The following is a 24,950-nucleotide window of genomic DNA, read 5'->3' as shown; positions in this document are numbered from 1 at the left end:
AAACCTAAGATTAATAGTAAAGGCACTTAAAATTTGATGCATCTCCATGAAAACTAGACAAATGTTTTAAAACATTCTGTGACTCATTAACAGCCATGCATTTCTAATTAACATGAAATATTACACTTGTCACATTTGATTGCCTTATTTCTAAGTCTTTGATTGATTTACAATGTCTAGGTTGCAGCACATCTGAGACAATTTTTAAAAGAATAAGATCTATACTGGCAATAACCTCTGAATCACAATTTTTTCCCCTCCTTTGGCAAATTCGAAATCTTTGTTCAGATAATAAAAAGTACCTTCAGGGCAAATTTGGTGACTTACAGCCTGTGCAACCTTTGATGAAGTCAACAGGATCTCAAAGTGTGTCTTCAGGGTCAAATTTGGCCCTTATTGTAATATGAGGAATCCCTTCAGAAAGCAAGACTGAATTACAGGTTTCTTACCTCACTCCATTTTCTGACTTCTTTCACAATAAATAAATAGGAACAAATAGATAAATTAATTAATTGAAAGTAGGTTCAGTCTGAGCTTGGGGTATTTGGTGACTAATTACAATAGCAGATTATGTTAACTTCATTAAGCAGATTCTTTTGTAACTGGAGCTGCTTTGATAGATGCCTATGCAACTCACTGGAGGCCCAATCTCTATGTTAAAAATATAGAATATAAAATACAGCGTGAATGGCTGCTCTTCCTATCTTGATGCAAATTGATACCCAGTGGCAAAGCACTTAAGCATGTGCTTAGCATTGTTGAAATCAATGGATTACTTATGTGCTTACCCTTAGCATGTGGCCCAGTGCTCTTTACCTTCCAAGACTGAACACCAAATACATAATTATATTGCTCTACTTTTTCCTAAAGGATCTTCTTACTTTAGTCAAAGTCACTTTCCCAATAAATGTGAGTCTCATTCTCTCTCTCAAAAAAGTTACCAAACTGAAACCATGCTTTACATATTTAAGTGCAAGAAGCCACTGCATGTGTTCAAAAGAATCAATGGTTGGTGCGTATCTACTGTATTATTGAGACTCCATTAGGCAGTCTGTTATTGACATTCCATCTCCGCTGACAGTTATACTGATGTGCCTGTTGCATACCAGCATTTCTTCTCTAGCCTATGGATTGCCTGACAGCATGATTCTTCCTTTTATTGTACTTACTTTGCTCTTCATGTGAAAAAAATGACTGAAGGAGAAAAAAAAAAGAAAAAGAAAGAAAAATGAGAGAAATGGATACTGATTGTCAGTGATGGATTAACACAAGAACCCACAGGGCCCATGCCCAGGGGCCTCTGCCAATTTGGGGGCCAACAGAACCAAAATGTGGCCCTGCCTCCTGCTACTCCTGTTCCTTCCCCCCACCCTACCCCCAAGGCCCCACCACCTGGCCAGGCCAAAAACCGGAGTCAGGCTGTGGTAGGGCGAGCATATTTCCTGCTCCACCCACTGCCCCTGCCCGCACCTGTAGGGCTGGCATCAGCGCTTGCCACTTTCAGCAGATCGTCACCCTTCCCCCCCCCCCCCCCCAAATATGTGTGGAGCTGGCCTGAGAACTGCCACTCATTCCCCCCAAGCCTCTTTTTGGCAAAACTGGGCATTTGTCCCGTTTGCTCTTGCCAACTGATCAGTTGGAATGAGCAAACGAGACAAATGCCCAGTTTTGCCAAAAAAGCCAGGACATCCGGGGGAGGGCTTAAAAATGCCATAGAGAGTACACTTATAAAGTTTGCAGATGATACCAAGCTGGGAGGTGTTGCAAGTGCTTTGGAAGATAAGATTAAAATTCGAAATGATCTGGACAACTGGTCTCAAGGAAAAATGTAAAGTACTCCACTTAGGAAGCAACAATCAGTTGCAGACATACAAAATGGGAAATGACTACTTAGGAAAGTACTGCAGAAAGGGATCTGGGGGTTACAGAGGATCACAAGCTATGAGTCAATAGTGTAACACTGTTGCAAAAAAATAAAATAAAATAAAAACAAACATCATTCTGGGATGTATTAGCAGGAGTGGTGTAAGCAAGACACAAAAAGTCATTCTTCCACTCTACTCCACGCTGATTAGGCCTCAACTGGAGTATTGTGTCTAGTTCTGGGAGACACGTTTCAGGAAAGGTATGGACAAATTGGAGAAAGTCCAGAGAAGAGCAACAAAAATGATTAAAGGTCTAGAAAACATGACCTTTAAGGGAAGATTGAAAAAATTGGGTTTGTTTAGTCTGGAGAAGAGAAGATTGAGGGGGGAACGTGATAACAGTTTTCAAGTATATATTGTTACAAGGAAAAGGGAGAAAAATTGTTCTCCTTAACTTCTGAGGATAAAACAAGAAGCAATGGGCTTAAACTACAGCAAGGTTTAGGTTGGACATTAGGAATAACTTCCTGTCAGGGTAGTTAAGCACTGGAATAAATTGCCTAGGCAGGTTGTGGAATCTCCATCACTGGAGATTTTTAAGAACAGGTTAGACAAACCTGTCAGGGATTGTCTAGATAAGACTTAGTCTGGCCTTGAGTACAGGGAACTAGACCAGAAGACCTCTCAAGGTTCCTTCCAGTTCTACAATTCTATGATTCTATGTCCTACTCTTTTCGACAGTGCTCATCACTGCAACATCAGAATGCTACACAGGTAAATTAAATCTAGGTGAGCAAGATCCCTCATGAATTTCATGGAGTCCTTTGTTCTTCTACCTTCTTGAGTTTAGAGAGAGTTCTGCTTGATTAAAAATACACATACATTTCCCTCTACCCCAGGTGGACAAAAATCAGAGTTATTTAAAAAAATCAGAATTTATTTAAATACATTTTTAAATAAGTCTATTCAAAGTTAAATTTGTAAATAGGACGACTTATATCAAGGCCTACAAATAATCAAAATAATTAAATCAATTAATCAAAATAATTTTAATTAAATAAAAATCTTCAAGCAATAGATGTTGGTTGCTGAAATTTTACAGAAATGCACTGGTAGAAGTCACTGGCTAAGCACCTGAAACCAGGGTTTGTCGAAGTGCTAAACCAGCTTTTGACAGCAATAATCTCTTCTGCATGTACCAAGAAAATATTTTCTTCATTTCAGTTTGTTCAACTAGTTCACTTCAATGACTAGCTCATTCGAAATTGAGAAACTGATAGGAAGTTGAAAAAGCAGGAAAGCTGGTTTTCCTCTTCCAACCTTAGAATATAAACAAGATGTGAGGGGATGAGATCTATTAGTCTTACAATCCTGAAGGACATAATGACCAGAAACAATCAGTTCAATTCACTAACTACAGAGCATACTTCCTCAATTTAATAAATGAGTGTTAAATGCAAAACAAGTTTTGATAAACATTTTTCCATACATATCCAGCACATTTAAAACAGTGACATTTAACTAATTAACATTTTGAATGATATTTTTTGTGCATTTTAATTGAATTCCAATTTCCATCCCAATGCAGCTTGACACAAATCACAAATAAAAAATTAATCTAGTAAATAAGAAATTAGTCATTTGCCATTTTCTAACATAATTAAAAATACAAAAATTAATCTGACTAAAGGTATGTTAGGCTACATAAATGCTTAAATAAACATATAGGCATAGTGTGTCCTCCTCATTAGCAAGAAGGAGGAAAGTTAGTGTAAAGGCAATATTTAATTTTAAGTTAACATGTTTTAATGGTTACCAACCAGTGGGAAAAAAAAGGAAAAGCCACTAAAAAGTGTAAATGCAAAACAAAATTAAAAGAGATTTAAATCAAGGTTTCCTATTTGCTGATTCAAAATCGATCTACCCTGCTCAATCCTCCCCCTCATCATCCCATTTAGGATGGAAAAGCTTTACTTTAAGCTCTGGAAGTTCATTCCACAGTTGAAACCCTCACCCCTGACCAAAAACGCTTTATCTCCATCTCATCATTTAACGATGGTGGGGGATAAGTTTGCTAGTCTGCCTCCTTTGTGTGTTCTCTTTGGTTCCTTCAGGAATAACCCTTGAATAGTGTTGTAATGAGCTCTCTCTGCAGCCAACAGCAGCAGCATAGAAATACCAACTCTGCTGGGCTGGCCACTGTGCAGGTATGCCTGACACTTGCCTCCCGAAGCAAGTACTCTTCTCTCAGTTAAGTCAGGAAAGAAGGGCTTGCGGAGGACAGCGGAAGTGTTTCAAAGAGATACTGGGAGGACTTGGCGCGGAACAGAACACAGCGGCACCACACCATATACCAAGCCACAGCTGACTTTGAGGAGAACAGACATGCTCATGAGACAGAGAAGTGACAAAGGAGGAAAGAAAGGTCACAACAGCTCAGCCAGTGATTCCCTGCTGTTTTAAGCAGCCCTGAACAGGTTGCGGGGCAAACATTTGCAACAATCATAAATCAGAGCAGCCTTAAGCTGGCTCTAAATGATATTGGGGACCATACGAGCAGTCAAAGTTTAGGATTGTTGGATATAAATGGTATCTTTACTGATCTATCCAACTTGTCCTAAGTGATCTTCAGTTGGAACTAAGAATCAGGACCAGTACACTGAAATTTATGTAAAGAAAATATTGCTTAAAAAATATATTTAACCCATAAGTATTCTAAACAGCACATATTCTTTAAAACAAAAAAACCTAATGGATCATGTTTGTCCTCAGTTAGGGGCAGCACAGATGGCCTGATCCAAAGCCTTGTGAAGACAATTGAAAGAATCCCACTGATTTCCAGTGGGCAGTAGATCCAATCCTGAGTACCCTGCTAGTGCTCAGTGACTTATAATCAGTAAAATAATACATACAATGATAGTCATCACAGTGATGAGCACAACAGGAATCACTACTTATAAAAATAAAGTATTGTCCCACCCACCACCAGGCTGTATAATGTATGTGTGACTACAGCTAAATGTTCTTGTGGTTATTGGACTACCAGGCAAAGGAAGTTCATACACAGATATTTCTAACTTTCACTGATGTAGGTCATTTAAGCAGGTAACAATATACTATACCTGACATTCATCATTTAAATCGGCATGCTGTGGTGTTTTTTTTTTAAATGCATTCCTCCGGATTCTCTTGCCTTGGGCTAGGAGCATTGATAATTATTTCTTGCAGTTATATCTTAATGCAAAAGTTCTCTCTCATCGGAGCAAAGTTTACCTCTCACACACACGGACCTGCTGTTCCTCTGCCCATTATTGTAATTCATTGGTATCTGTGACAGAGGTTTTTCTAGGATATGTTACTTTTTTATTTTTAAATTACTTGAGAGTTCAAAATCCTGCATTTGAAAGTGAGAACATGGCTCCAGGATACGATGGCTCAGTAGGTGGCATGTGAAACGATTTCATCTCAAATAGGGGAGAAAAATAGGCCCAGATTCTCAGCTGCACCCAATATGTGCTGAGGGCAGTTGTGGAGGTGACGAAGAATGTGTGCAAAGGAGCCACTTGAGGCTTCCAAAATCTGGAGACAGCTTTATGCTGGGTCTAGCCCTGGCATAGTTTAGAACATTCCTAGGGCAGCTGGATATGTGCCCAACGAGCCAGTATGCCAGGTAGGGGTCACAAGCAAACAGCAGCTATCTGCCAATGCCCCCATTCTTTCCTGTCATACTCCCAAAAGGCATCTTGGGAATCAATAACAGAGAGTCAACTATGCTGGATGACTCCCCAGATAGCTAGTTCTGTCCAACTATGGTCTGGGAGTCTGGCCTATAGTTTATAGAATTGCAGTTTTCCAACACAGGACATTGTTTGACTCCCAAGATAGGGGGAAAAACTGTCTTTGGATCCAAGTAAACTACCCACTGACACCACGGGCTTTTAAAGGGAGGCAATTTTAAATTAAAACAATGGGCGAACGCCTGCACTTTGAAAAAAAAAAAAAAAAATCCCTGCCCTGAACGACAAAAGTTTTAATGACGAAAATGCCAGCGTTGACATCGCTACGTTGGCAGGAGATGCTCTCCCGCTGCCAAAGCTACCGCCCCTCATTGGGGATGGTTTTATTTTGTCGTCAGAAAAGATCTTTCCTGGTGACAAAGGGCAGCTACACTGCATACCTTACAATGGCCCGGCTGTGGCAGCACAGCCTGAGACAGAGCCTTAGCAATGACTTCCCAGTAAAAGGAGCTGATGAGTAAATGTGAGAGTTTAAAGAGGGAACACCATATGCTTGTTCTCTCTGCCTCCCAGCATCCAGATGCCCTGTAGCAACACATCAAATTATAGGAGATTTCCAGCTGGTGGCCAGCCAGGACATACTGATGCCATTATGTTTATTTCTCTCTCATCTAAACAAACAAACCAAAAAACCCCCACACAATCACAAACTTCATTACCTACAATTCTTTTTTTACATAGCTCAGCTATGCCAAGTTACATTTAAAAAACAAAACCCTACATTAAAAGAACATTACAGCTGCAGAGTAAAGGACTCAAAAGTTAGAAAATGTGAGAATGAAGATTGCCTATGCAACCTTAATTCAGCTCCCCTCCGCATATGCATTATGATAGCCTTTAATTCTATTAGCACAAGCTATTTTCTCCACAAGCCCCCTACTTCATTCAGTGCATAGGACGGACAGTGCTTAGGGAATGGATAGCTGTTCATTACTTAGTTTTACCCTCATTAATCTCTGTGCAGCCCTGCTCCTTATTTGCTGCACACCCTCCAAACCTTGCTCTGATGTCAGAATTAATAATTTCTTCCTGCACTTTTCTTTGGTGCTCATTGCTATAGAATCTGAGTGCTTCACAAGCATTCACAATGCCTCTGTGAGGGAAAGGACTATATTGTCCCAATTCTACAGATGGGAAACTGAGGTTCAGAGAGATTATGATAAAAAATGTCCTATAATTTTGGATGCCCAATTTGATAAGTCTAGCACCTGATTTTTCAAGTACTTTGCATTTTATAGCACCTTATATGTTCAAAGAACAGCTCCCATTGACTGTAGTTACAGCTCTGAATGCTCTGTACCTCTGCAAATCAGACTACTGGGGCTAGAACCACAAAGAGGCAAAGATGCCACTTTAGACACCTAAGGTCAACATTTAGACACCACAGAGGTCAAACCCCCCTGGTCAGCTGCTGCCTAAACCTGTAGGTGCCTAAATCCCCATGGTACCCAAGTTTCTATTGGTGGGCATGTGCAAAACCACCTAAGTCTTGACAACACCGAGCTGCTTGGCACCTTAGCTTATGCCTAAACCCCAGCAGGATCCTCAAACTTGGCATTCTTCTGCTTATCGCAATCCAGTAGGTGTTCTGAGAACATGCCTATCAGATCTAGCCTCCCAAAAAACAGTTCTAGGTGGCAACCAGATCAGGAATTGTCTGGGCTGGAGTGTGCATGTATCCCTGAATACCTAGTAACCCAATGGTTAGGATATTCACCTGGGAAGTAGGAGATGTGTTTTCAAATCCCCACTCTACCTGATTTGGAGTAAGGACTTGAATTTGGGTGTCCCATATCCCAGGTGAGTGCCATAAACACTAAGCTATTAGGTAGTCTGGCATGTGACTCAATCTCTCCTGTTGGAGCTGTTCCACTTTGTACACATAATTAAATATTCACTGAGAAAGAGAGAGACTGACTGTATAGTTTGGTGGCTAGGGCACTCACCTGGGATATAGGAGATCAGGATTCCAGTCCCTGCTCCTCAACATTTCCTACAAAATGGCTTAGATTAGATGACTCCCCACTCATTCTGTGAATCCCTTGTTTAGGTACCTAACTCTCCCCAGGCTTTGTATTGGGCACCTAATTCAGGGCTGAGGAGTCCACTGGGCAATTAGGTACTGCACCACTGAGTGTTGCACAGTCAAGTCCCTTTGTGTGCTTAGCCCCTCTTGTCTTAAGCTAGGCACCCAGAAAATGAGGAACACACAATTAGTGGCCAACTTTGATGAAAGAGATTTGCCCAGCATCACATAGTAACGCAGAGGCAGGGATCAAATCCAGTTCTCTAGAGTGGAATTTGACTTCCTGAACCATGAGACCCTCCTTTCTCTTCCTGCAGTTGCCTGCCTCATTCATTAGACCCCTTCCAACTTCTCAAAAAGTGAGGCAGGGGCCCTACAAACAAACAGTGTCCTTCACTGCACAACCCTGATTCAGTCACAGAGCAGGTCCAGCCAGTGCCCTGAATGAGGGAGGATCCTGTGGGGAAAAAAAGTACATGAACATGTAATTAAAGACTGTATCATAATGCACAAGGGGACTGAATTAAGACTGGTCAGTTGTTTGGCCACAATTCTGCAATACAATCCCAGCTTCTCATGCACAATTACCAGATTTACACACACAGTTTTGGTACACAGGTGTACTGCTGGAGGTGCACCATTCTATGCACATCTTGGACACAGACGGGTCTTTTCTTTTTAGAAACATACCTCTATATGGCTTCCTCATATATTGTAAATGCTTTTCTTCCACATTTAGTAATGATAATGATACTTGCCTCCTTTGTAAAGCACTTGTGATATACTGATGAAAACCACTATATGAGAGATAGCTATTATTAATTTTATTAATGCCTGGATAATTTGCTAGGTGCTCATAGCATCACAGAGGTGAGTTACTTAGTACCAAAATGGGCTAAAGTAGATGACTAATGCTAGGGAAGATTAATAGACTCCATCCTTAAAAACAACTGCTTTATTTTTTCTGTACATGAACATAAAAGTCAGAAGCAATACATAATCTAGAATATAGTCTTCATTTTTAAAATCAGCAGAGCCCCATGATTTATTCATATGAATATTAATAATAAGACTTTACAATATATGCATATTTATAGAGAGAGAGAGAGATATCTCAAATTCTTACCCACTTTACAGCTGGTAAACAGAGGTGCAGATACATACATTTGGTATAGCAACAAATCAAGTAAAGACAAATTTTCAAAATTAAAGGAGAAATTGAATTTTTTTTTTCATAAGTCAGAGCTTCTATCCCAATCTCCCACAAACACACAGATTGATTGGAGAGGAGTGTGGACTATGCCTCTCTTAAAACATTTCTTGATTGTGTTGTATTACACTTCCAATAAATACTAGATTTAAAAAGTATGTTACATAATAAACACACCCTTTTAAAATTATTAAAAACCCACTGTGGTATGTATTTGAAATACTCATGTTGGCCATACATAAAAGCAAGCTAATGCAGGGAGCTAAAAGAGAGAAGCTCTCTCTAACTAGAGGTCATGAGGACAGAAAACCATAACATGAATTCCTCGTTATTTCAAAACAGAATTTAAGTCACATATTATTTCAGGTATATGGACAGACGGACAGCGAGAGACTCCTGCACAATATCAAGATGCTTATGCAGCAAATTCTGCCATTGAGTCATAACTTCCCTTAGTTTTCAAAGGCATCCCATGTGCCAGAATGAAAAATAGTATGGAATCAATCTAATTTCAGATCTCAAGAACATGGTTTAAAAAGAGTAAACCTTAGTGATCCCTCTTATTCCTAAGGGTTGTACGGTACTGATGCAAATTCTACTACAAAACAAACAAACAACTCTTCTTTCTGCTTCTTCAGCACTTTCCCTCAAAGTATATCAAATCACTTCCCAAATATTAATGAAGCCTCACAACAATGTCACTGTGCAGTAGGTATTACAACCACGTTACAACCACGAACTGACTGAGGCACAGAGATGTTATGTGATTTACCCAATGCCACACTGAGTCAGTGTCAAATCTGGGAGTAGAAATTAAAGGCCTAATTCATTGTTGCCCTGCACCTTGTGCAGATGTTTTTCCATCACTGTAAAATGGGTGCAAAATGCTATCATTCTGATTTGTGAGCATTTTACTTCCACTGGGCAACATTTAATTGCACTCCAATGGCCCTGAATCATAGTCCCTTGATCTAGCCACTAAGGCAACACTTTGTCAATGACATTTCAGGTCATTTACCACGGAGACAAAAGACCATATTCTCTCAGGTAGCAGAGAGAGGCTGGAAATTGGCCAGATCTCCCTTGTTTGTGATTTTCCTAGGATGAAAGAGACATCTATAGATGTACAAACTGGCTCTCATGCCTATACACCAACCAATCCTTGGCACAGAAGGTGAGAGGTGGGTGCAGGAGAATAACCAGAGCACTGCTGTGCTTTAGCATAATTTATGTTGAATAAATTGACTAGTTTAGAATTGGTGTGCCTAATTCCCGCAGCTTCCTTTGGAAATCCCAGTCATAGGGCCAAAAGTGTGCTATGTCTTTAACTAGAGTAGTTCTTGAAGCAAGGGGAATAAAGCAATGGCATGCCTCCCAAGAAAGCAGCTTGATTTCAAATGTTACTTAGCTTTTTCAGCAAGCCTATAATCCATGCTGAACATTTATTAAACCTTCTCTTCCCAACCTGAAGCATTCCTATATGCCTCAACCCTTCCCCCAAATTTCAGCACCATCTTATATGTTTAAATAAATATAAAAACTATATAAATAGAGTGCTCGTTTATAAGTTCTATTGTGATCCCATGTTACAATTCAAAAGGCCCCCAAATAAACCTTCTTACCATCCCTGCTTAGGCATGCTTATGCCTTACAAGTATGGAAAGCAAAATACCAAGTTCTCTCTCTATTTCGGAGTATGTGGATACCATGGAATAAACCTAAAATGACAGAGTTCAATATTCTGTTCGTCACCTTGACACAAAGTGACCAGCCCATGTCACCTACATTACATCTGCTGTTCAAGCACAGGAAACGACAGAGATTCAGGGAGATCCAGATGAGAGTAATCCTCAGTAGACATTAGTTTGTTCTTTTGATGCATTCCATTTGCCAATGAGGTAGGATTAGGCCACTTTCCTGGAGGGTCTTTTTGGTTACACAATGTTCAGATGAGGAGCAGGAGCTGAGTTGAGTTGATACCCATGCAGATATAAATCCTACTCCCCAAATAGGAATGATTACAAAGGGCAACAGAAATCCTGAGAGGAATCTAGCAAGGGAAGAGATAAAAAGGAAGGATATAAGTCTACAGCTTCTATTGCCCACTGGAGAGCACTTTTTATTTTTTTAATTGAGAGAACAAAGGGCAGTAAACCAACATATATCAGCAAACGAAACACTGCACAGCTATTTAATGTACCAAAAGCACAGTCAAATGCAACAGGCAGCCAGAACATTCCTGTGTTGAGACAAATTTCAGTAGAGCAAAATCATCCCCCCTGCTGGTGGAAGGGCCTAAAAGCTGGCAGATCTGGGCCAAGAGGTGGCGTTTGGTGGAAGGGGAAAGGAGAGCTTTCTCCATGGTATTGTCTCTCTGATAAAAATACTTAATCTATAGGAAGAAATTAATTGAACCCCATTTCTGTTAATTTGAGCCAATTTAATGAAGATTTAATCCTAACCTCCCAAGTACTTGATTGCTCCCAGATTCATATCATCCACTAATTTGGTTAGCATATTTGCCACTTAATCCTCCAAGTTGTTAATGAAAACACCAAAGAATACTGTATCTACAACTGACCCGTGGCAGACCCACCTGATGCCTCCTCTCAACTTCACACTCAACCATTAATATATTTGCACTCTGCCTTACACTTTCTAAACCAGTTGTATCACTTTTATAACAATCTTGTATTTCTTGTTTACCCGCAAGACTCATTGTATTAAAATGTCTCAATAAAATTGAAATATGTACAAAAAAAGATCTGAAAAGGAGTTGTGGGGGCAAACTTAATTAGTTTTAAGAGGTAACTATAACAAACACCACCATGCTTAGACAGCAAAGGTTCGTAACACCTAGGTGTCCATGACCACACTGCATGGCCTTTATTCCAAGCATCTAAGAGCTCCACAGGGTTATTGCTGATCTGGTGCATTCAGGTTAATCGCAGGTAACTGTGAGACCACCACCAATCCAAGACAGGGCAGTGCCTCTTCCTGACCTCAATCCGATCTTCAGGGCTTGATGTGTGAGGACATTGTCTCTGAGGCAGGCAACATGACCAAAAAGGACCAGCTAGCAGCAGCCAACAATTACTTCAATCCTCTCTATGCCGTTTCTCAATGATACATCCCTATTACTGATAAAGTCACACCATCTTACACTCACTAGTTGCTGTTGGCAATGCATATGAAAAGCATCCAACCTCCTGAGGTCCTGTTTAGGCAGCATCCATGTTTCAGGTTCATGTAAGAGAATCGGAAGTACACAGGTTTGAGAAATACATTCTTTTGTATATAGTTTCTCCTTCTTTTGGCTCCAGACACTATGCAGGTCCTTCATGGCTGAGGCTGCTAAACTAATTCTCCTTAGGATGTTTGGCTGGCTGCACCCGTTTGGTGACAATTTTTCTGCATAGATGAGTGAAGTCATCCACTACTTCCACAGTTTGTCCAGAAGCACAAATGACTTGTATCCAATTTTTGCATTGACACTCTGGACTTCTGGTTTTGCCCAAGAAACCTTTAACGCTAGGGCAGATGTCTTAGGCTGGAAGCAGTCTAGTGCATCTTTGAGATTGTGTCCTGACCAAAGCGGACATCATCATCCACATAATCCAGGTCAGTAAAAGAGGCTGAACCAACAGTTATACCAATATTTGCATAAATATGTTAAGGAGCCAATCCATTGCACAGCAGAACTGGTTTGGGGCCAGGACACATCTCTGCTTCACCCTGGATCTAGTGTGAATCTTGTCAGACCTATGGGGCCCCCAATACACCTGTGCCTCTGAGTCACTATGTAGATGTTTAAATTAGCCTCCGGGGTATATCAGGAACACTGATGCCCTGCAGGGCCTTCCACAAGGCAGCTCTGTCAACAGAATCAAAGGCTGCCTTTAGGTCTATGTATGCTACTTTCATAGGCTGTTTAAATTCATGCTGGATCTCGGATAAAAGATGGAAAGCAAGCATAGTATCTATTATGGATCACCTGGCCATGAAGCCCAATTGTTCAAGGCAATGGCATTTCACAAGGAGAAGCTGGAGCTGCACAAGAATAGCATGTAAAGTCTTTTTCAGGAGTAGAGTACTATAGCTACTTCACTCAGTGTATGGGCCTTTCCCCTTATGAAGTAATATGGTAATCCCTTTCTTTCACTCCACTGGCCTGGTACCTTCCCAGTAATCCAAGCCCAGACAAAAAGTTGTTGTAATGCTACACTTATATGCTCTATGGTGCACATGAGAAGTTCGGGCATTATGGCTGGTTATTGCTCAACTGTGCAGATTGTCATATATGGGGTCAAGAAGGAATTTTCTGCTCAGGTCACATTGACCGGGGGTGGGGTGTTCCATCTTCCTCTGCAGAATGTGGGTGTAAACTCACTCCTCATAGCCAGTCAGCTCTACCAGTCAGGGAACAGTGATGCTGAGCCATAGGTCCCTGTGCTCTTCTCTCTAGGAGGAGCATCAGATGCTTAGACCCTGCTTTCTATGCCAGGAGAAGACCTGGCTAGCCCTACAATCAGGGTTCGGGAATTGTTCCACTATTTCCCTGTTAAGGCACATGATGTTCCAGCCTGGAGGTGACTTTCTGTCAGGAAAGCTGATAAGCAGGATATGATTTTCGCTTGTATCTCAGAGTCTTATTTTGAATGCTCACAAAAAGCTGCAATTAATCTTACCTGAATAGCACCTCACTGCTGTGCAGTTCAAAATAAAGACTTTGAAGATGTCTGAAAGAGGCCCTAGAAACAATCACAGGGAACTAAAAAGGAGACGTAATCTAAGAAACATTGGAAGATATTCCAAGATATTCTGCGGAAAAGGACCTAGGGGTGACAGTGGACGAGAAGCTGGATATGAGTCAGCAGTGTGCCCTTGTTGCCAAGAAAGCCAATGGCATTTTGGGATGTATAAGTAGGGGCATAGCGAGCAGATCGAGGGACGTGATCGTTCCCCTCTATTCGACATTGGTGAGGCCTCATCTGGAGTACTGTGTCCAGTTTTGGCCCCCACACTACAAGAAGGATGTGGATAAATTGGAGAGAGTCCAGCGAAGGGCAACAAAAATGATTAGGGGTCTAGAACACATGACTTATGAGGAGAGGCTGAGGGAGCTGGGATTGTTTAGTCTGCAGAAGAGAAGAATGAGGGGGGATTTGATAGCTGCTTTCAACTACCTGAAAGGGGGTTCCAAAGAGGATGGCTCTAGACTGTTCTCAATGGTAGCAGATGACAGAACGAGGAGTAATGGTCTCAAGTTGCAGTGGGGGAGGTTTAGATTGGATATTAGGAAAAACTTTTTCACTATGAGGGTGGCGAAACACTGGAATCTCCTTCCTTAGAGGTTTTTAAGGTCAGGCTTGACAAAGCCCTGGCTGGGATGATTTAACTGGGAATTGGTCCTGCTTCGAGCAGGGGGTTGGACTAGATGACCTTCTGGGGTCCCTTCCAACCTTGATATTCTATGATATCTTGACTAACACACTGGACAGGCAAAGAGGGTTCTATTGTCACTGCCACTGAATAGCTTCCTTTGTGAATTTGAGCACTTTGCTTAGACTTTGTTGCCCTATCTCTACAATTAAGATAATGCTTATCTACCTCACCTGGTATGTGTGAGGGTTAATTTAACATTAGTAAAGTGCTCTGCAAATCTTAGATAGAAAATGACATAAGTGCAAGGTATTATTATTATTACAGCTGGATGAATTGGTGTCTGATAAAATAACTAACCTACAACTTGAAACAAATAGTTTTTGCTATGTGAAGCACTCACTGTAGTGATCAGTGATCAGTGCCAAAGAAAAGCCCATTAGAAAATTAATAATAGTCTGAGCTGGAGCATATGCAGCACAGATGGAATCTATAAAGAATCTAGTTACCAAACTAACAAGTCTCCACACTGAACACATGCTAATTGAAATTCCCAGAGGTTCAAAATTTGGCCAAAGCATGGGAGGGCTTGCGCTTCTCACTGCAACGGTTTTAACAATTTGTTATGGGCAAGACAATGTAAATGGCTGAACTATTTTTGCTGATTTTTTCTAAAAACAACCCTTTCCTGTGGCAGACACCCAGCATGCAAAATTTCACCTTGAAGTACTTAAAGACTGGGAGAATTCTAAGCAACTGAAAACAGAGTCTTATCATAGGGAGTGTCAGACAGATAATCTATCATACCACTCCCAGCTTTACCTTTAACAAGGCCCGGATTCCCCAAGCTGCTCCATGTGGCCAGATCCCAGGGCTATCACCCCCTAGTCCCACTGACATCAGTTTGCAGGACTGGGAACTAAATGTTGACAGCAAAGTGGAAATATTAGTTTAATAACAGTCCTTAGCACTTCCATACAGCCTTGCCAACACTTTAACAAAACTGCTTTAGAAAAATCTAAAATGGTCCAACCATTATTTTTAAAGAATAGACCCAGCCACTGCACTATTTGGGGAAACCTTTAGGACTTGCTTTCAAATAATCCATGCAGGGTGAAGGTTACACTTTCTTTGTTTATTTTATTAGCGGACTGGAGCCTTCCCTGGGCAGGAAAACAAAGCGGAGCAAAGAACTTCTTTAAGGAGCAACAACTTAACACAGGGCAGGAGGCGGGGCGAGCCTGGAGATGCGAGTGTAAACTCCCGGGCACGGCGCGAGGCTGTGTCCGGCCGGCCGGGGGCGCCGAAGCGGTGGCGGGTGCAATGCAAGCAGCAGTGTCAGGAAGTTGCTGCTGGTCGGTTCCTGTGCCCCGGGGGAGCGGCTGGGGCGGAGCAGGCGCTGCTGTTGGAGCGGGGAGGGCCGGGCCGCGGCGCAGGGGAGCTGGAGGCTCCGTCCCCGGGCAGCGGCAGCCGCGTGAGTAGCCCGACGCAGGATCGGTGTGTTCACAGCTCCGCGGTGCCCCTGCTTCGCTCCGCTTGGGCCAGGCGCTGGGTTGTGTAGAAGAGGCCCCGGTTTCAAGCGACAGCGCAGCTGGAGTGAGCGGCGCCCGCTTTCCTTCTGGAGCCACCAGGCCGCTGGCGCTGGGCACCAGGGCACGCGGCGGAGTCTCCGCACAAGCGGGTGGGTGTCGGTGTAAGAAGCGGTGGAATAGCCCCGAGCCTGGGCCACGCAGGGGAGAACAAGCGAGGTCCTTCTGACGGGCTCGCGGCTAGGCAGTTCACTGCTTGGGGCCGCTGTGACGCTCCAGAGCGGAGCAAATGCTAGTGCAAAAGAGCATTTGACAAATGACTCTGCAAAAGGCAGCGAGGGGGGTTTTCAAAGAAAACTCACCCCAGACTCGGGGACCAGCACGTGTGTGCAGTGTTACAGTCTTCTCCCCACTAGTTAACAGGCCTGATTTAATTAAGTGCCCCAGAGTGATAAGTAATAAATCAGAAGTGGCTGTCTGGAGAGGCGTTGTGCTTCCGCCATTGATTTCATAGGCTGCCCCTGACTTGACACATCTACACCATGTTTCCACTAAGAATTTATTAGTCAGAGTTAAGTGCATTATTGCACCTAGGAGCCCCAGTCTTGAACCAAGACCCTAGTGGTAGGTAGTGTATAAAGAGAACAAAAAAGAGGGTCCTTGCCCCAAGGAGCTTACAATCTAAGCACAAGACAGCAGCCAATAGCTGCATACAGACAGACTGCTGGGGAAATTCCTGGCCGCGTGGCTGCCAGACATGCTGCTCTGAGCAGCGGGGGGGGGGGGCAGTTGGATAGGGCGGAGGTTTGGGGTGGGGGGGGCAAGGAGTCCCGGGAGAGGGCCAGGCTATTTGGGGAAGCACAGCCTTCCCTACCTGACCCTCCATACAGTTTTGGAACCCTGATGTGGCCCTCAGGCCAAAAAGTTTGCCCACCCCTGATGTAGAGCAAACGGAGGGGAGATACTGAAGGAGGGTTTAGAGTGGGAGGGGAAAAAAAACAAAACGTTCATAAACATTATCAGAAATCCTCCCAACAGTTGTCTAGCACTGGTGCAGCTCCACCAGTGACAGTCATGAGGTGAGTGCTAGTGTATACCAGCAGCATACATTTTTACCACTGTGGTCTGAATGGGAAATCTTGGCCCTTATTTTTACTAACGACATAAGCAGATATAACTACATGCACACAGGCAACTTGTTTGTCGGATAAACTTGCTTTTCAGTAGAACAGCATTCATTTTCTATAACCCAATACTTGTTTTGGCCGAATTTAAGGATGTATCAGTAAATGATATTGTAGCATGCTTCAATATGCATCTTAGTGTTACAAATAATGTTAAATAAATATTTTATACAATAGCACTTTTGATAATGTAGATGTTTCCAAATACACTTAGCCTTTTCCAGCACACTTCTTATACCTTGTCATTCATTATAAAACCACCACCTTTCTGGTTTTGCTAATAAGATAGTTACTGTACATATTCTGTATGTAAGCATATAAAGTACCATCACTAGTCAGTGTGATCAAATCCACAAAAAACAAATAATTTGTATTAAAATATAAATTAGATTACCCAATACTACAATTTCTGCCTTTAATTGATTTCTGTTATCAGCAGCTATGGTCAAATAACTTGATCACTGGCCACGGGAGAGAGCCATTTGATCAACAGGAAGATCACAATTTCGAATGAAATAAAAAAAGACACTGGAGGCCAAGTATTTTAAGAAGTAGAGGCCCGCTGATGGGCACAAAGATGTGTGTTGTATGATTTTGCACACATTCAAGCAATTTGTGCGTGCAGACAGATGTTTAGCCATTTGGCAGTCCATTGTTCAATGTGTATTGGGGGGAGTTGCATACAGAAGTAGACTTGCAGTTCTGTGCAGAACTTGGATAATTTATCAAAATTTGTCCCTGAAAATAAAACCCATGACTGAAACGCACTTGTATTGTTCAGAAGTGGTTACTGAAATTCTAGCACTTTCTGTGCATTATATATGCTTTTTTTATGCTCTTTAGTGGTCTTCTAAATAACTTTATCCTCTACTTATTGCAATCAAAGTATAGGAATAGACAATCAGAATAAGCAAGTGGTAGCGTAAATGTCATTTGTAAGTGGCAAAGTAGGCATTTTGGTATGTCTATACATTTAACATATGCTTGCTTGCTTTCCTTCAACAGAACAAGCCTCAAACCTATGTATATTATTTGCTAGCCAAGTTATTAACAGTGAGAAACTTTTCTAATAAAATCTGACTTCCAATCTGTAGAGGATATTGAGAATTCAGAAAATATCTTCAAAAAGAAAGGAGGACAATGGGAAAGAAAATTCTTTAAGAATCTTTTCCCCCTTCTTGTAGAATGGATCACTTCACTCTGAGGTTTTATTTGATAGCTCAAATGAAGACACTTAAAATGTGCTTTTGAACTCATAAATCCTACTTTAACTAGCCATTATATACAAGATTGCATATCTTTCAGAAAGACAGCTGTGTTTCACAGCTATTACAGCAATATACTGTATGTCAGTATGCTTTGAATTTGGAATATATATCTGGTCAAAGTCAAGAATGTTGACTCAATATATTTTAGGGTGTAATGCCATTGTCTGCAACTAAACATAGGCCCTTGTGCATTACCATGAAATGATATCTTTAAGAAAATGCTACAGTCCTACAGCACTCCATCCCAGGTGAGATTAAAGTATTATAATTAAGGGAGGGAAGGGATGTGGGAGATGGTGCTGATTATTTTCAGAACATTTTCTATAACAGCGTGCAGAGATTTTGTAACATTCCCCCATTGAAGTAAATATTAAAATGGTGATACAGAATATGCTTATAATGAATGAATTCTGACATGAGAAATTGGTTCTTCCCTCAAGACTTTTTTTTAAAAAAAAAAAGGTGCTGTGTGCTCTTGGAAAAAAATAGTACTTCAAGACTTTATGAACTGGAGTATGTTTAGGATCTTTTAACTTGTTTAGAATTCCAGGAAAAATACTCCACCCCTACTATTTATTAACCTTCTGTCTGCAAAGGAAAGAGCACTCTACCAAGCCTAACATGCAGTACCCCTGCTAATCCACTACCACGCATGTCATGAGCGAAGACTACCAGTCATTACATCATTTGGGGAATCAAATAATGGGTCACTGGCAAGACTTTAAATATGTACTCACAAATGGTCAGTTGGCAAGTTCCTTTCATGAGCAGGGGCATCAGCAAAGTGAACCTGATAAGTCTGGTAAGTTTCACTGTTGCTGTTCATGATAAGTTGGGTAGGAGTAAAATGGACCAAATTGTGTAAATTTTGCTTAGCTGCTGGTCAGGAAAACTGAGCAGTAGCAGAGGCTGGGCAGAGAGATTCAGAAAGGAAGAGTCCCCAAAAATAAGAAAAGGAGGTTCCCAAAAATGGGGCTAGAGAAAAGGAAAACAATGATGCGGCTGGAGGAGGCTAATGCAAATGGAATAGAAAACATGGGGGAGAGGGGGAAGCATCTAGAATTGGGGATGAGGGAGGGAGGGAGTATAGAAGAAGTTCCCCCTTCCCTTCCCATAGCCAAGAGGGACTTTGTTGTGGAGCAAAAGGAGGGAGACAGGCACAGCAGCTTCAAATTTGAGACACCATTTAAAAGATAGAGCCCCCAAGTAAGGTCCCTCAGCACCCTATGAGGATCCCACCAGTACCCCCATTTACAGCAACTGTTGGGCACTGGGTTTCCTCATCCCAGCACTGCCCTTTGTCTCTGCTTGGGGGACCATCCTTCATACCAGCATCTGCCAAGTTAAATAACAGGTAAAAGGGACCAGATTAACAGCAAATTCATTTTCATTTGTGACCAGAGCTCGGTTTGAATGAGGAACTCCAGAGGAAAGGCTATTCTAATACAGCACCCCGCTGAGCCACCAGTCTGTTTTCTTACAGTCAATGACTGCATGTTTTCCTCACTGCTTAGATAGAGCCTTCTTTCCCGCTTCTGTTCTTTTTACCATATTCAGTGTGTGGATCTAGATTTACAGGCCAAAGATCAAATGGAGAATAGTATGTAACTATTATACAATAGTTTCTGTAACAGTAATTGTTTAGTTCTGAGTTTTCTAGAACAGTCACAAACACACGAAGCTGTAATAGTGTTTGGTCAGTGGCCTATGGATTTCTGAACTGTGCTAACAGCCATGCTAGTGTGCAATAAAGAGAGGCAGAAACAGACTTTCTTCTTTTTGGCTATGCATCCATATTAGACATCTAGATTAGAGCAGCTGCAATCAGCTTTTATTCAAATTTAACATAACTTAATGATCCTGACAGGTTACCAGCGCAGTCCCTTGCATAAAGGTACTTGTGATTTGTCCAGGGAATCACGGTTGCTCTGTGTCTTGGGATCCTCGGTCTTAAATGTTAATCATTACATGTGCACACAGTATTCACAAACACTGCAAATGCACATGCAACTGCTGTAATTAACTGCACAGTTGGTTATGCACAGAGAATCATGAAAAAGTGGACCTTACTAGTCAGATCCAAATATATTCATAATTCTGGGTCACATACATTCAGAGCCATGGAAGTAGAGTACGTCAAGTGTCTTGAAGTTGAGATTATTGAAGAAAATGTCATTATTAAAAATACTAAGTTGAAAAAAGTCAGACATGCGTATCTTTTCTTTAGCTTTATAAACAATTAACTGGTTAAGGTAGTTTCAGGGTCACAGTTTATGCTGAAAACTAGGATTTATTTGCTGGAGAAGACTATTTATAGATTCGTCCAATGTGTCTTTCTGGAATGTAGTACTGGCCAAGTTTATCTTCCGAACATCATATTTGTCAAGTTATTAACATCTCTTTACAGTATGGAATAAAAGGGATTTTGGCATTAGCAAGCTCTTTTGCTTCTTGTTTATGTATTGCTGATCCTGAGAAGGATCTTTAAATGTCAGAAAGAGCTCTCAGAATTACTGTATTGAAAAGTTCTGCACTAATTGTTAACAATTTCATCATTAAAAAACGCCCACACAAAAATCCCACGCTACAGATTTTTCCCATGTTGAGTGTAACATGTGGGGCATCTGCACAACATTTTCCTTTGCCTCTTGTAAACCGAGGTAGGGGAAGGATTGATACAGATTGGACTTTTGCACTCTGCATATTAGTGGAACCAGTGCATTCTACCTACCAATGGTGCAGACCAGGCTTAGTGAGCTGCTTGGTCACATTATGGAATCCAGATACTATTCAGGGCAAGCATGCACAACAGTGCTACATCAGCGCAGCTGCACTGATGCTGCTGTAGCATGTCTGGTGAAGTCACGAGCGTCTGCTGCCGACATAGCACCAGTGTGGACAGCGCAAAACTTGCATCGCTTGAGGGGAGGGGGTTTCATACCCCTGTTTGACGTAAGTTAGGTCGACTTAAGCAGTAGTATAGATCTGCCCAAGAGTTACTTGAATTCTTGTATGAATTGGTGAGAATAGATGTGGCCCAATGATTGACGTTACGCTCTGGGGTATTTACCTTTTAGTAGTTTGCTGCTGACAGGAACTAGACTTTACATCCCCATCTATCCTTCAGCACATTCAATAAGCTATTACTTGATTTTATCCAAAACCATGTTTTGTTTCACCAGAAGGAGAATGAATTCAGAAGCCAACACAGAGAGCCTCCCCGGGCCAGATCCTCAACTGTTCTTCAGGAGCTATGGTTGCTCTCTGCTGGGCCAGTTCCCTAGCACAGGTTGGAGCAGCTATTCTAACCTGCATTAGCTTCCCCAAGGGACTATTTTGGCAACCAGGGACTTCAGGAGTCCCTGTACTGTGGCAGCTCTATACTATCTGATGACATCTTCCCCCAACCCCACAGAGGTGTTTGAGAGGTGCTGTGTGGCAGTACAGAATGGGTAGAACACAACCCACAATTGGGATCATTGACTTTAATGGAGTTACTTCCAATTTATTCAAGTGTAACTGCTGAGTAGGGCCCCCCCAATATCTCACACCACATAAGCAAATAAACCAGAGGCCAGGGCTCCTGGTCGTCTTTAGGCTGTAAGTTCCATGGAAGGCATATGGGATACAAGTTTGATTTGCAATATAAATGTTGAATTTCCTTAGCATTTGTGGCTGTGTCTAGCATCTGTTAATAAGTAATGACATTTAAGCTCATACATCATATTTGAATTGCACATAAGTTAATATTACTACTTGTGGACTGGATGTTATGGAAACCACAACTCATAGGCTTGAGGAGTTGGCAGTGTAGTGATTCATTAGCATCAGTAATAATTCTGGTCAATGAAGACCTATTCTTGAACTCAGAAAATACTCTTTTCTTGGTTTCACTTAAGAAAAAACACAGACTTTTAAATATTATTTTTAATGACAAACTTGGTTGCTTGGGTGGTAGCAGAAGTATTTTGCCATGTTTTAAAATTAATTCAAATTAAATAGCTTGTCATTTTTATCTTGGATGCAAGTAGGTCCACATGCTGCATTTTATCATTCCAAACATATCCAGTGTTGGGTAGACTTTCGGTGCTATTGTGGACATAAAAATTCCTAAATAGGACTGCTGAGGCCAGTTATTGTCGGATTTGCACATTGCTAATCTTTCAAGCTCACCTCTTTAGTTATGTAAAACCCTGTACAAACAGATTGCCACATGGCTCAAGAGAAAAAGTTTCAGAGTAACAGCCGTGTTAGTCTGTATTCGCAAAAAGAAAAGGAGTACTTGTGGCACCTTAGAGACTAACCAATTTATTTGAGCATGAGCTTTCGTGAGCTACAGCTCACTTCATCAGATGTATGCCGTGGAAACTGCAGCAGACTTTATATATACACAGAGAATATGAAAAAATACCTCCTCCCACCCCATTGTCCAGCTGGGGATAGCTTATCTAAAGTGATCATCAGGTGGGCCATTTCCAGCACAAATCCAGGTTTTCTCACCCTCCACCCCCCCCCACCCCCCACAAATTCACTCTCCTGCTGGTGATAGCCCATCCAAAGTGACAACTCTTTACACAATGTGCATGATAATCAAGTTGGGCCATTTCCTGCACAAATCCAGGTTCTCTCACCCCCCTCCCAAAAACCACACACACAAACTCACTATCCTGCTGGTAATAGCTCATCCAAAGTGACCATTCTCCCTACAATGTGCATAATTAAGGTGGGCCATTTCCAGCACAAATCCAGGTTCTCACACATCCCACCCACCCCCATACACACACAAACTCACTCTCCTGCTGATAATAGCTCATCCAAACTGACCACTCTCCAAGTTTAAATCCAAGTTAAACCAGAACATCTGGGGGGGGGGGGGGGGTAGAAAAAAACAAGAGCCTATTTCCTCTTGTTTTTTCCTACCCCCCCCCCCCCCAGATGTTCTGGTTTAACTTGGATTTAAACTTGGAGAGTGGTCAGTTTGGATGAGCTATTACCAGCAGGAGAGTGAGTTTGTGTGTGTGGTTTTTGGGAGGGGGGTGAGGGGGTGAGAGAACCTGGATTTGTGCAGGAAATGGCCCAACTTTATTATCATGCACATTGTGTAAAGAGTTGTCACTTTGGATGGGCTATCACCAGCAGGAGAGTGAATTTGTGGGGGGTGGGGGGGGTGGAGGGTGAGAAAACCTGGATTTGTGCTGGAAATGGCCCACCTGATGATCACTTTAGATAAGCTATCCCCAGCTGGACAATGGGGTGGGAGGAGGTATTTTTTCATATTCTCTGTGTATATATAAAGTCTGCTGCAGTTTGCACGGCATACATCTGATGAAGTGAGCTGTAGCTCACGAAAGCTCATGCTCAAATAAATTGGTTAGTCTCTAAAGTGCCACAAGTACTCCTTTTCTTTTTGAGAAAAAGTTTGTGGCTGCCTATTGTGGGGTACTCACTCAGTGGCTGGTAAGGGAACCCAGGCTCACCCACTACTCCAAATTCCAGCCCAGGGACCCTACAAAGTGCAACCAAGGTCTGCTCAGTCTTCAACCTTGCTGCTCCCTACTCTGCCTCCCACAGGTTTTCTTCCACCAGTGCCAGAATCAGGCAGGTAAGGGGACCATGCCCCCCCCTTTTTAAGATGGGCCTAATTTGGGGAGGCAAAAAGGCATTGCCCTTCCAAACTGCAAGGCTTGGGAAAGCATGGAGTGGCTCCAGCAGGGGTTACGCTTTGCAGCAGGGGAGCTGATCATAATGCTCTAAGTCAGGGGTGGGCAAACGTTTTGGCCAGAGGGCCACATGGGGGCGGCAAAACGGTATGGCGGGCCGAGTAGGAAAGGCTGTGCCCCGCAAACAGCCTGGCCCCTGCCCCCCTCCATCCCCTCCCGCTTCCCACCCCCTGACTGCCTCCCTTAGAACCTCCGACCCATCCAACCCCCCCTGCTCCTTGTCCCCTGACCGTCCCCTCCTAGGACCCCACCCCCTAACCACCCCCCAGGACCCCCCCCCCATCTGCTCCCTGCCCCCTGACAGGCCCCCCCAGGATCCCCATCCAACCCTCCCCTACTCCTTGTCCCCTAACTTCCCCCCCCGGACTCCACCCAAACCCCCTGCTCCCTGTCTCCCCCCGCCAGGGCCCCTCACCCCCTGAATCCTGACTGCCCCCCCCCCCACAACCTCTGCCCCATCCAACTGCCTTTTGGGACCTCCTGCTCCTTATCCAACCCCCTCTCCCCCCATGCGGCTCAGAGCGGCAGGACTAGCTTATTGGAAAGCCTGGGAGGTGGGCGGGTACAAGCCGTGCTACCTGCACGGCAGCACAGAGGGGGGGACAGCAGGGAGGGACTGGGGGTTAGCCTCCCCAGCCAGGAGCCAGGCAGGACGGTCCTGCGGGCCAGATGTGGCCCACAGGCCATAGTTTGCCCACCTCTGCTATAGGTGCTGGATGGTAGCTGGTGGTAAGGGCAGAAGGAAGAGGAGCCGCACAGCTGGTTCCCCGGGAGCTATGTGCCGCCACTGGAGGTAGCGGACCAACTACCTGGGGGCAGAGGAGGGAATGCAGGAGTTAGGGAAGAAGGGGCATAGGAATCCAATTTTGGCCTTACCTTCCCCTTCTACAAAGATTCCAGGGCCTTTGTTTTCCTCTTCATTCTTCTCTTTCCTGGGTCCACCCTTCTCTCAGGGTCAGGTTCCTACTC

The 24,950-nt window shown here is 42.8% G+C and overlaps 1 protein-coding gene across 5 annotated transcripts in view; it reads left to right on the top strand.

Moving 5' to 3' along the window:
* C5H5orf63 (chromosome 5 C5orf63 homolog) overlaps positions 1-24,950 on the top strand; it is a 64,617-nt gene that overhangs the window by 31,719 nt on the left and 7,948 nt on the right. The window contains exon 1 of one of the 5 annotated variants that reach the window (XM_073344861.1): positions 15,534-15,754. The exons of 1 other annotated variant lie outside the window; for it this stretch is intronic. The gene's annotated coding sequence lies outside the window, so the exon portion shown is untranslated. Of the gene's footprint in view, positions 1-15,533; positions 15,962-18,717; positions 21,551-24,950 lie in introns of those variants that run through there. 3 more of the 5 variants (XM_073344858.1, XM_073344856.1, XM_073344859.1) reach the window with 3 other exon arrangements.

The sequence above is a fragment of the Lepidochelys kempii genome, chromosome 5, assembly GCF_965140265.1.
Source record: "Lepidochelys kempii isolate rLepKem1 chromosome 5, rLepKem1.hap2, whole genome shotgun sequence".
NCBI classification, from domain to species: domain Eukaryota; kingdom Metazoa; phylum Chordata; order Testudines; family Cheloniidae; genus Lepidochelys; species Lepidochelys kempii.
The sequence above is the reverse complement of the archived record's forward strand: the minus strand, read 5'-3'. Positions and strand labels throughout refer to the sequence as shown.